Source organism: Neomonachus schauinslandi, chromosome 9 (assembly GCF_002201575.2).
Source record: "Neomonachus schauinslandi chromosome 9, ASM220157v2, whole genome shotgun sequence".
Taxonomy (NCBI): Eukaryota; Metazoa; Chordata; class Mammalia; order Carnivora; family Phocidae; genus Neomonachus; species Neomonachus schauinslandi.
Window position 1 is genome coordinate 65,804,780 of NC_058411.1, and position 9,859 is coordinate 65,814,638.

General features: G+C 32.7%; 1 pseudogene; it reads left to right on the plus strand.

The window, feature by feature from the left end:
- Positions 1 to 4,459: 4,459 nt before the first annotated feature.
- Positions 4,460 to 4,540, plus strand: LOC123325974 (annotated as a pseudogene).
- Positions 4,541 to 9,859: the final 5,319 nt, after the last annotated feature.

A 9,859-nucleotide genomic window follows, 5' to 3' on the forward strand; every position in this document is an offset into this window, starting at 1 on the left:
CATTATACCTTCTAGATCCATCCATGTTCTTGCAAATGGAAAAATTTCATTCTTTTTTATGGCCAAGTAATCTTCCTTCCTTCCTTCTAGCTAGCTAGCTATCATCTATCTATCTATCTATCTATCTATCTATCTATCATCTATCATCACATCTTGTTTATCCATTCATCTATTGATAGACACTTGGGCTGCTTCCATAATTTGGCTATTGTAAATAATGCTTCAATAAACACAGGATGCATATATCTTTTTGAATTAGTATTTTTGTGTTCTTTGGGTAAATCACTAGTAGTGGAATTACTGTGTCATATGATAATTCTATTTTTAATTTTTTAAGAAACCTCCATACTGTTTTACACCAGTTTGCATTCCTACCAACAGGGTACAAGGGTTTCTTTTTCTCCACATTTTTGCCAACACTTGTTGTTTCTTGTGTTTTTGATTTTAGCCATTCTGACGGGTGTGAGGTGATATCTCATTGTGTTTTGATTTGCATTTCCCTGATAATTGGTGATGTTGAGCATCTTTTCATGTATCTGTTGGCCATCTGTATGTCTTCTTTGGAGAAATGTCTGTCTTTTGAAGTCTGTTTTCATTACCATGTAATTATTTGTTTTGTGACAAGTAAATGTTTCATTGAAGTAAAACACATGTTCAAAAAAATGCACGGATTTAAGCATACATATTATTGAATATTTGAATGCATATTGAATAAGTGAACACATCCATGTAATCCTCCATGATTTAAAGGAATAGAATAATATTGGCATATAAGAAATTCCCCTTTGTCCTATCTTGTCACTACCCCCAAAAAGAAATCACTATTTTAATTCTTATTTGCTCTGATTGATTTTATGTTATTGACCTTTATATAAGTAGTAACATATAGTATATTCTTTGTTGTATCCATGCTGTAAACAAATGTGGTGTAATTGCAGGTCATTTATTTTCATTGCTGTAGAGCATTTCATTGCATGAATATACCAAAAATCATTTTATCCCTACTTTTGATGGACATGGTCATTTCCAATTTCTGGCTTCTATTGATCTTCTCATAAGTATTTTGGATGTATAAGTATACTTTTCTGCTAAATATGTACCTGGCACTGGAAATACTGAGTAAGGTATTTTCAGCCGTGGTAGATTTGACCAGACAGCTTTCTGAAGTGATTGTGCCATTTTGTGCTTACACCAGCAATGTATGATGTGCTTCCAGAATTTGGTGTTATACTCTTTTTAAGTTTAGCCATTTTGGTGGGTATGTAGTAGTATGTCATTGTAATTTTAATTTGTTCTCTTTGGCAACTGATAAGTTTTGGCCACTTTCCCTGTGTTTGTTGGCTGTGGGATATTCTCTTTTATGAAGTATTGGTTCATAAATTTTTCTTTTGGGTTTTCTATCTTTTTTCTTACGGTTTTGTAGTACTTGTTAAATTCTGCATATATGTCCTTTGTGAGATAAAAGCTTTTCAACTATCTTTTTTTCCAGTATATAGTTTGCCTTTTTCACTTTCTTACTGGTGACTTTGGATTAATATAATCTTTCAATTTTGAAGTAGTCTTTTCCTTTATGATGGGCACATTTTGTATCCTGTTAAAGATGTCTTTACCCCAAGGATGTAACAGTATCCTCCTATTTTTGGGGAATCAGTTATAATTTTTCCTTATGTATATTCAATTGGCTAGTGCCATTTCAATTTTGTAGTTCAGTATCACCTTTTTCATAAATCAAGTGACTGTGTATGTGTAGATTGTCATTAGATTCTTTTTTTTTTTAAGTTTCCTTGTGCACTATGCTGTCTTAATTATACTTTGTAATAAGTCTTGATTTCTAGTAATGTATATCCTTTGATTTTGTTCTTTTCCAAGATGCTGTTGTTATTCTTATCCTTTTGCATTTAAAATGATCTTGCTAATTTCTACATTTAAAAATGTTTGCTAGAATTTTGATTGGGAGAAATGCTATGCTTTCAACATTGTATTTGCTTATAAACATGGTAAATCCTTTCATTTATAGTTTTAATAGTCTTATTTAATTTCTCTCAGTATTTCACAGTTTTATGGATAGAGGTCTTACACATATTTTGTTAGATTTTTTCTTTGACATTTGCTTTTTTTGGATGCTATTTCAAATTGTATGTATATTTTTTAGAATTTCATTTCATAATTTTTAGTGGTCTATAGAAATAATTGACCATTTTTCCACTTCCCTTGCTTAATTCATTTACAAATTCTAATGGTTTTACTATAGAAAACTTTGGATTTTATAAATATACAGTTATGTCATTTGTAAATAATGTTATATTTCTCTCCCTTTCTAAGCCTTATATCCCTTATTTCTTTTTCTTATTACTTTGACTAAATGTTGAACAGAAGAGGCACTAATGAACATCTTTGTTTCTTTCTCAGTTTTGTGTGTTGAGGGGGGACGTTTCTTCATTTTACTATTGCACATGATATGTACTATAGGTTTTTATAGGTACCTGTTAACAGATTAAGGAAGTTTTGTCTGTTCTTAAAAGTGTACTGGTTAATTTCCTAATATACATGGATTTTTCACTTATCTTTGTAAAAAATTGTTTTCTAGTCTAATAGCAATGAGGTCAGAGAATATGCCATGATTTCAATTCTCTAAAATGTATTGAACATATACCAACATTGATAAAATGTGTATTTTGGTATACATTCCATGTGTACTTGAAAGAATGTATATTCTATCTTGTTTGAGGACAGTGTTTTCTTTTTTTTTTAAGATTTTATTTATTTGAGAGATAGAGAGTGCAAGAGGGGAGAAGCAGAGGGAGAAGGAGAGGGAGAGGGATAAGCAACCTCTGTGCTGAGCATGGAGCCCAATGTGGGCTTGATCCCAGGACACTGAGATGATGACCTGAGCCAAAACCGAGTCAGACGCCCAACCAACAGAGCCACCCAGGCACCCCAAAGACAGTGTTCTAAATAAGTCAGTTGGGTCAGGAGTATTTATTTTCTTGCTGAATTCTTCTATATCCTTATTGTTATTTTGTCTATTTATTATATTATGACTAAGAGAGGTATTACAATCTTCCAATATGATTTTTGATTTGTGCATATCCTATTTCTGTCCATCTTATTTTGCTTCATATATTTTAAAGCAATGCCATCAGATGTATATAAATTTAAAGTTGCTATATTTTCCTGATGTATTAACTCTTTTATCATTAGAAAATGCCTCTCTTTAGCTCTAACAAGATTACCTACCTGAACATCTACCCTGTTTTATGTCAGTATGGCCACACTAGTTTTCTTTTGCTTAGTATTTGCAAGATATGCTTTCTGTCTCTTATTTTCAACCTCCTTGTGAATTTAAGGACATATTTTTAATAGCATAGAGCTGGGCTTTTTTTTTTTAAATCATTGGATGTCTTTGTTTTTACAATGGTGTATCTGTTCCATTTATGTTTAATGTAATTGCTGATACAATTGAGTTTATATTTACGGTTATGCTATTTATTTCTTGCTTTCTCCATAATTTTCATTTTACTTTTCTTTCTTTCCTTATCTTTCACTAACCAAATATTCTTAGCAATCCATGTCCCCCTCCCTGAACTCTTGGCTAGTTTGGTAATTATGCCTAACTTTTTTTTTTTTATCATTGATTACCCTAGAGATTATAACTCACATCCTTATTATATGACCATCTATTTTAAATTTGTACTTTTACTACTTCCCAGACAATGCAAGGTACACAGAATACTTTATCTCCATTTACCCATTTCTTGACTTTTGTATTATTGCTATCAAACATTTCAATTCTAACTATATTTTAAATCACAAAATATATTATTTCTTTTCAGTTTTAATATCCATTTTGATGTATAAACATACTTAAATTTCCCATTGTTCTTTATTCTTCTCTGCATTTCTCTGTTTACTTCCGGATTCATTTTTGTTCTGCTCCAAGAAATCTTTCACTATTTAATGTAACTCTACTGCTATGAATAATCTTAGTTTTTATATTTTTATTTCATCTTCACTTTTTGAAGGACATCTCATCTGGGTATAAAATTCTAATTTAGTAGGATTTTCTTTCAGCACTTTAAAGATATTTCATTATCCTCTGGCTTCATTGTTTTTTTTCACTTCTTTTAAAGTAATGACTTTTTCACTCATGGGGAACATTAAACTCTTTGTAAGATTTTTACCTGTTTTATGCTGAAGAAACTCAGTCTGGTTTTCTCTGTGTAATTTTTTTTTGTATTTAAATGCTTTGGGTTCATAAGACATTCTGGATTTGTGCTGAAGTTTTTCTTCAGTATTGAAAAGTTATTGGTAATAGTCTCTTTAATACTGTGTTTACCACATTCTCCCTCTCCTCTCTTCAAGGACTCAAATTGCATATATGTTAAACCTTTTTAAACACAACCCACATATATCTTATGATCTTATCTGTACTTTCCATTTATTTTATTCTCCATGCTTCAAGACTATACTTTCAGGGATCATTTCTATAGTTTGTTCTCATCCATGCTCAGTCTGGATATTTTCTACAGCTCTATCTAGCTCTGTAAGCCATCCTTGAGCTCTTTCCAAACCATTGTTAAGCCTATACTTTGAAATCTAAATTTGTTACTGTAATTTTTTAGATCTAGATCTAAATTTTTAGATCTAGAATTTTTGTTTGTCTGTTTGTTTTTTTGTATGTCCCAGTTGTATGGTAAGATTCTTTGGCTTGTTTAGTTCTTGAACATATTGATCTATTTATCTTAAATTCCATGTCTCATAATTCTTATGTATGTGTCACCTATGGGTCTGTTCTATTGCGTAGTTGTTCTTTTGATATTTTTTCTTCATACGACTGTAATTTTTTTTTTTTTTTTTACTGAATCCTAGACATTGTATTTGATTGTAGGAACTGATTTCTGTTATCTCATTCCAGAGAGGATTTACCACATCATCTGGCAGGTAACAAAAGGACAGAAAATATCAACCTAATGATGAATTGAGCTGGCTGGAGTTTGATTTTCTATCTTTGTGATGGTTGGTCTTTCTCTTACTCATCTATTTCTAAAGGTACAGCTTTCCAGGGTTTTCAGCTGAGAGGCTTCCCAGGGCCATGAGAAAGCCCATACTCTGTCCTGCTTTATATTTGCTTTCTGCTTGGCTTCTTAGTGTAATGATCAATGCAGCTTTATTGGTAATTTCTTTGAAGAGAAGAGATTCTTCCTTTTTGCGAAGCTCTAGAGTCCTCAAATGCCTTGATAGCACAAAACTTTAGTTTTTGCCTTTTCTGTGGGTAGCAGCCGGCCTCTACCTCCTTTCTCATCTCCTTGCCCTAAGCCAAGAATTGGCATATGCCATGAGAGGAAAATAAATGTTTAAAAAATTTGGTTTGTTTTAGTAAGCTCCTTTTTCTTCAAAGGTTTGCCTCTCAAATCCTGGCTGTCTCAGCAACTCTCCAATACCTGCAAGCTTATGTCTTTGTATGTTATTCAGCTTTTCCTAATTGCCCTCAGCAAGATCCTTGATCTACTATAAGCTGCTCTAAAAAAATACATTTTTAAAAAGATTTATTTATTTATTTGAGAGAAAGATAGAGCACAATTGGGAGGGGCAGAGGGAAAGGAAGAAAGAATCTTAAGCAGACTCCATGCTGAGTGTGGAGCCTGATGCAGGGCTCAGTACCATCACCCTGAGATCACGACCTGAGCTGGAACCAACCAAGAGTCAGAGGCTCAACTGACTGTGTCACCTAGGCACCCTGTCTGTATATCTTTTTTAGAAATGATGAGATTAGCCAAGTTTGAATGATATTTTACATATTAACAATTTGTTTTAAAATAAATTATTCAAAATTCTGTATCACTTTATATTATAAGGAGCTCCACTAACTTTTTGAGCATACTTTCTTGAGTATGTACATTGTGAATCTGAATTCAGATAACTTTCCATTATCATTTAAAATAATTGTTATACACTTTATTTTATTCATATTTTTTAAAGATTCACGTATTTCAGAGAGAGAACGACCGGGGGGGAGGGCCAGAGGGAGAGAAAGAGAGAGAGGATGCTTGAGCAGACTCCCTGCTGAGCATGGAGCCTGCCATGGGCTTGATCCCAGAAACCTGATACCATGACCTGAGCCAAAATCAAGAACCGTCCGCTTAACAGACTGAGTCACTGAGGTGCCCCAGTGTTATACACTTTAGAAGCCTCATTATGTTTTCAGATATTAATAAGTCAGAATTTTCATATGTGGTACTTTAAAGTGATAAAAAATAGGAAAAACATCCCTCAGGGCATCACAATAGTTGGTTCATGGGGGACAAGTATATATAGGTCTTTTAAAATAGTCAATAACTAAGTTCTCTTGAATGAAGCTCAAGAAATCCATTCAGTAATATAATGAACACTGAATATGTTAGAATGGATTTTGAATTTTAGAATCATAAGTTTCAATCATAGAATTGAGAATTGATATAAGTATTAATCTAAAACCTTTCACAGGTGAAGTGAGGCTTATAAACCCTTACTCAAGAACCAGACATTAAAAACCCTACGTTACATGAAAGATTTTTGGAACTGGTATGTTTAGCGCCTGTTTCCTTTCTGACATCGCATAATCACTATCTGCACCAAAGGCCCATTACACATGTTCCATTAAGACCATGGCTGGTCTTTCCTTTGTATATTAGTATTTGCATTTGCATTCTCAGGGAGGTTTTCCTTCCCATTCTCCCATGTAACTTTACCTGAGCTGTATCTCTTCTGCTTAAGGACTGCATTATCAAATAGTTGGTCTGATAAACTGATATATGATAATAAGATAAATGTTTCAAGTGGCAAGCTTTAAACATCTCAGTCAAAATACTTCATTATAACAGCTCTTGAATAAAATAATCTTAATAGTATTCTGTTATATGTACGTTTTCAAAGAAAAAACATTGCTTTCTTTTCAGTAAGCATTTGCATGAGTTTTTAAACTACAGCTTTCTGGTTATAAACATACAGGTTTGAATAAGTTCTAAACATTTTTTCCCCTCAAACCAATTCAAACCTAGAGGGTTTAGTGTAACAACTGTCATAGTAATTAAGATATTCTTTTGCTTTGAAACTTTTCTTTCAACCAAGGTAGCATCTGGTTTTCTTTATTTTGACAATTGCAGTTTTCCAGTTTCAGGACTTTTTTACATTATCCTTCAAATTAAGGTTGCATAATGTCTGCCAGTTTTCATGGTTTGCAAGTATAATACCCATTGGATGTTTTTATTGGAAATTACAGATTTTTGTTTTATACACTAAGTTTTTAGGAGTGATATAATTTGTAAGTCCATGAAAGAATGAATCCATCTTCATTCAGGTCTCTAGATTGTTTTATTGCCTCTGTTCTACAAAGATACATTTGTCTCAAGGGTGTTCAAGGAGGCATCAGAAAATAAACAGTATTTGTGTTGCCACTTGTATATAAAAACAGTTTTGTAGATATTTTACATGAATTGGGAAAAAACATGAAAAGGAAAATGGAAATATTATTATATTGCTTGTGGCCTTTATCCTCAAACTTTACTGTCTTAATATTATCATAAGCCTTATTTTCAGATTACTCCTTTTATATAAATTATCAACAGTATACCAGTATCACTGTGATTACAATATTATTCTCTTTTATATATCATTAAACACCCTACTACTTAATTATGGTCTCTAAATGGTGTTAATATAAAAATGTTGTGACTTCAAAACATTGAAAATTCCTGGTCTAACTGTTATAACACCATGTCCACAAGATATAGCTATATGCCTGTTTTATACTGCACTTATGTTTAAATTTAATGCCAACATTTCATTGCTAAGAAACATGTTAAATGAGGATGGAGATGCCATATTTATTGAAGGGCACATCTACATTGGCAGGTGTTTTCTGAATTAAACATTTGTTTCAGATAATATTTTATTCAGGAGCATCTTATCAGCCAAAATGTTTTCTCTCTTTTTTTTTTTTCAAGTTTTGAAAATTCCAGTTTCCTCACCCCATATTCTAAGCTGGAAATGTTTGGGAAGAAATATTCTTTTCCTTTCGTCCCAAATGCTTCAAAACTCTCATTTCCTCAGTGAAAATCTTTAGTCCAGGGCTGGTATTCACACAGAATATTTCAGCTCTTCAGACATTGAACTTTATTTTCCAAATGTTTTTCTTTAAAAATAGGCTTTTAAATTGGAGATTCTCATTTGGAAATAGTTGAAAGACTATATAAGCATGCAGGTTAAGGTGAAGGGACTGAAAAAGCACCATTTAGAGTAGGACACTTGTCTAAAACAATTTTCATAGTACTCTCAGAAAGATGAGTGATTGAGGTTCTCTAAGACACTGACTGCTGACAGTGTCTGGAATTAATACATTTAATTCTAAATCTGTGCAATTTGACCTTAATTTTTTGTGAACAAAAGTTACACTTTGCACTAATTTGCATTGATGCTACTTTCATTTTAAATTGGAATTTTTTATCACCATCCATCTGTAAGATACCTCCTGTTACTAATTTCTGACGTGGATTCCCTCATTAATATGAGATTCACAATTGCATAGATTAAGTTATCTGATCATATCTGGCTCATCCCATGTTTTATCATTCTGTTCCTATATTTGATAGATAGTGATTTAACTGTGACAATGTTAGTATATAAAGATAATGAGTCAGATACTAATATTGGAAGAGTAAAATTTTAATAATATATCTGTTGACATATTATTTTACAGGATTTAAAATTTCATTAGGTGCAGTTTTCTTTTTTAGCCATTTTAATAGAGTAGAAAATGTAAATCTTGTATTTTGTAGTTTTGTAATAAAGATTTATATTTTAATAGTGTTAAAATGAGAACTTAAATGATTTTCTAATTAAATATTATGCACATCTGAGTAAGACAGTTTTGTTTTTTTTCTTTTTATAAGTAATCATTTTGAAAGCTCTTTAAGTGAAAGAAATTTGTTTCTGATAACAACCTTCACAAGTATATGAAACTATAGAATACATTGTGTTGAAGAATGTTTGAAAATCAAAACGTTGAGTTAGTGAGAGAGTAAGAATAAACTGCTCACAGAAACTCTTAATACTCTTAATCGGTTGTTTAGGTCAGGAACAAAGAAACAAAACTTCTCACCAAAACATATGAGTGCAGTGAACTGAAGATCCTTTAAAAGTTGGATTTGATAGCTTTGTAAAGCACTGATAGAGATGTCAAGAATCCTCTTCATAATCTCAGATTTAACTCTACCTGCATTAGCCAGTGCTGAGACTTGAGTCTACTTGGAAACTTTCAGCATCTGTTTCTTTATTAAAGCATCTCTAACTATTAAAAACCCTGTTTTTAATATCAGTGATAATTTACTGAAGGATTAAAAAGCACTCTTGCTGCTCTCTGGTTTCAGTGATTATCATAAGCTCTATATAAGCTTGTGCATTTTTAATCTCTATCTTTCCTCTCACCCGGTCCTTAGTACCTATGATTGGGGCTGCTCTTTCCCAGCCTGCTCAGTGTGTTAGCCCTGAGAAGAAACATGCCCTTTGACTAGTACTTCCAAGAAATTATGTGTCTCTTTTCCCTTCTGGAAAATAAGGATGATGCTACCCATTTTCCTGATCTTCCTGTCCAAGTGGTCAGACACTGAAGGAAATAATCTTTGTGAAGGTGCCAAGACCAGTACCTTGTACATAGAAGGTGCTATCTGTTGTCTTCCTGCTAAACCCCTCTCCATGTGATGAGAATTGCTGGTGCCCTGGCTAAGAAGATCTTTTGGAGCCAGGGGTTGTCTGGTGCTCATATTATGTGGAGACTGCCTACCCCAACAGACTCTTCTCTGCTGTTTACTGGACCTTAAACTCC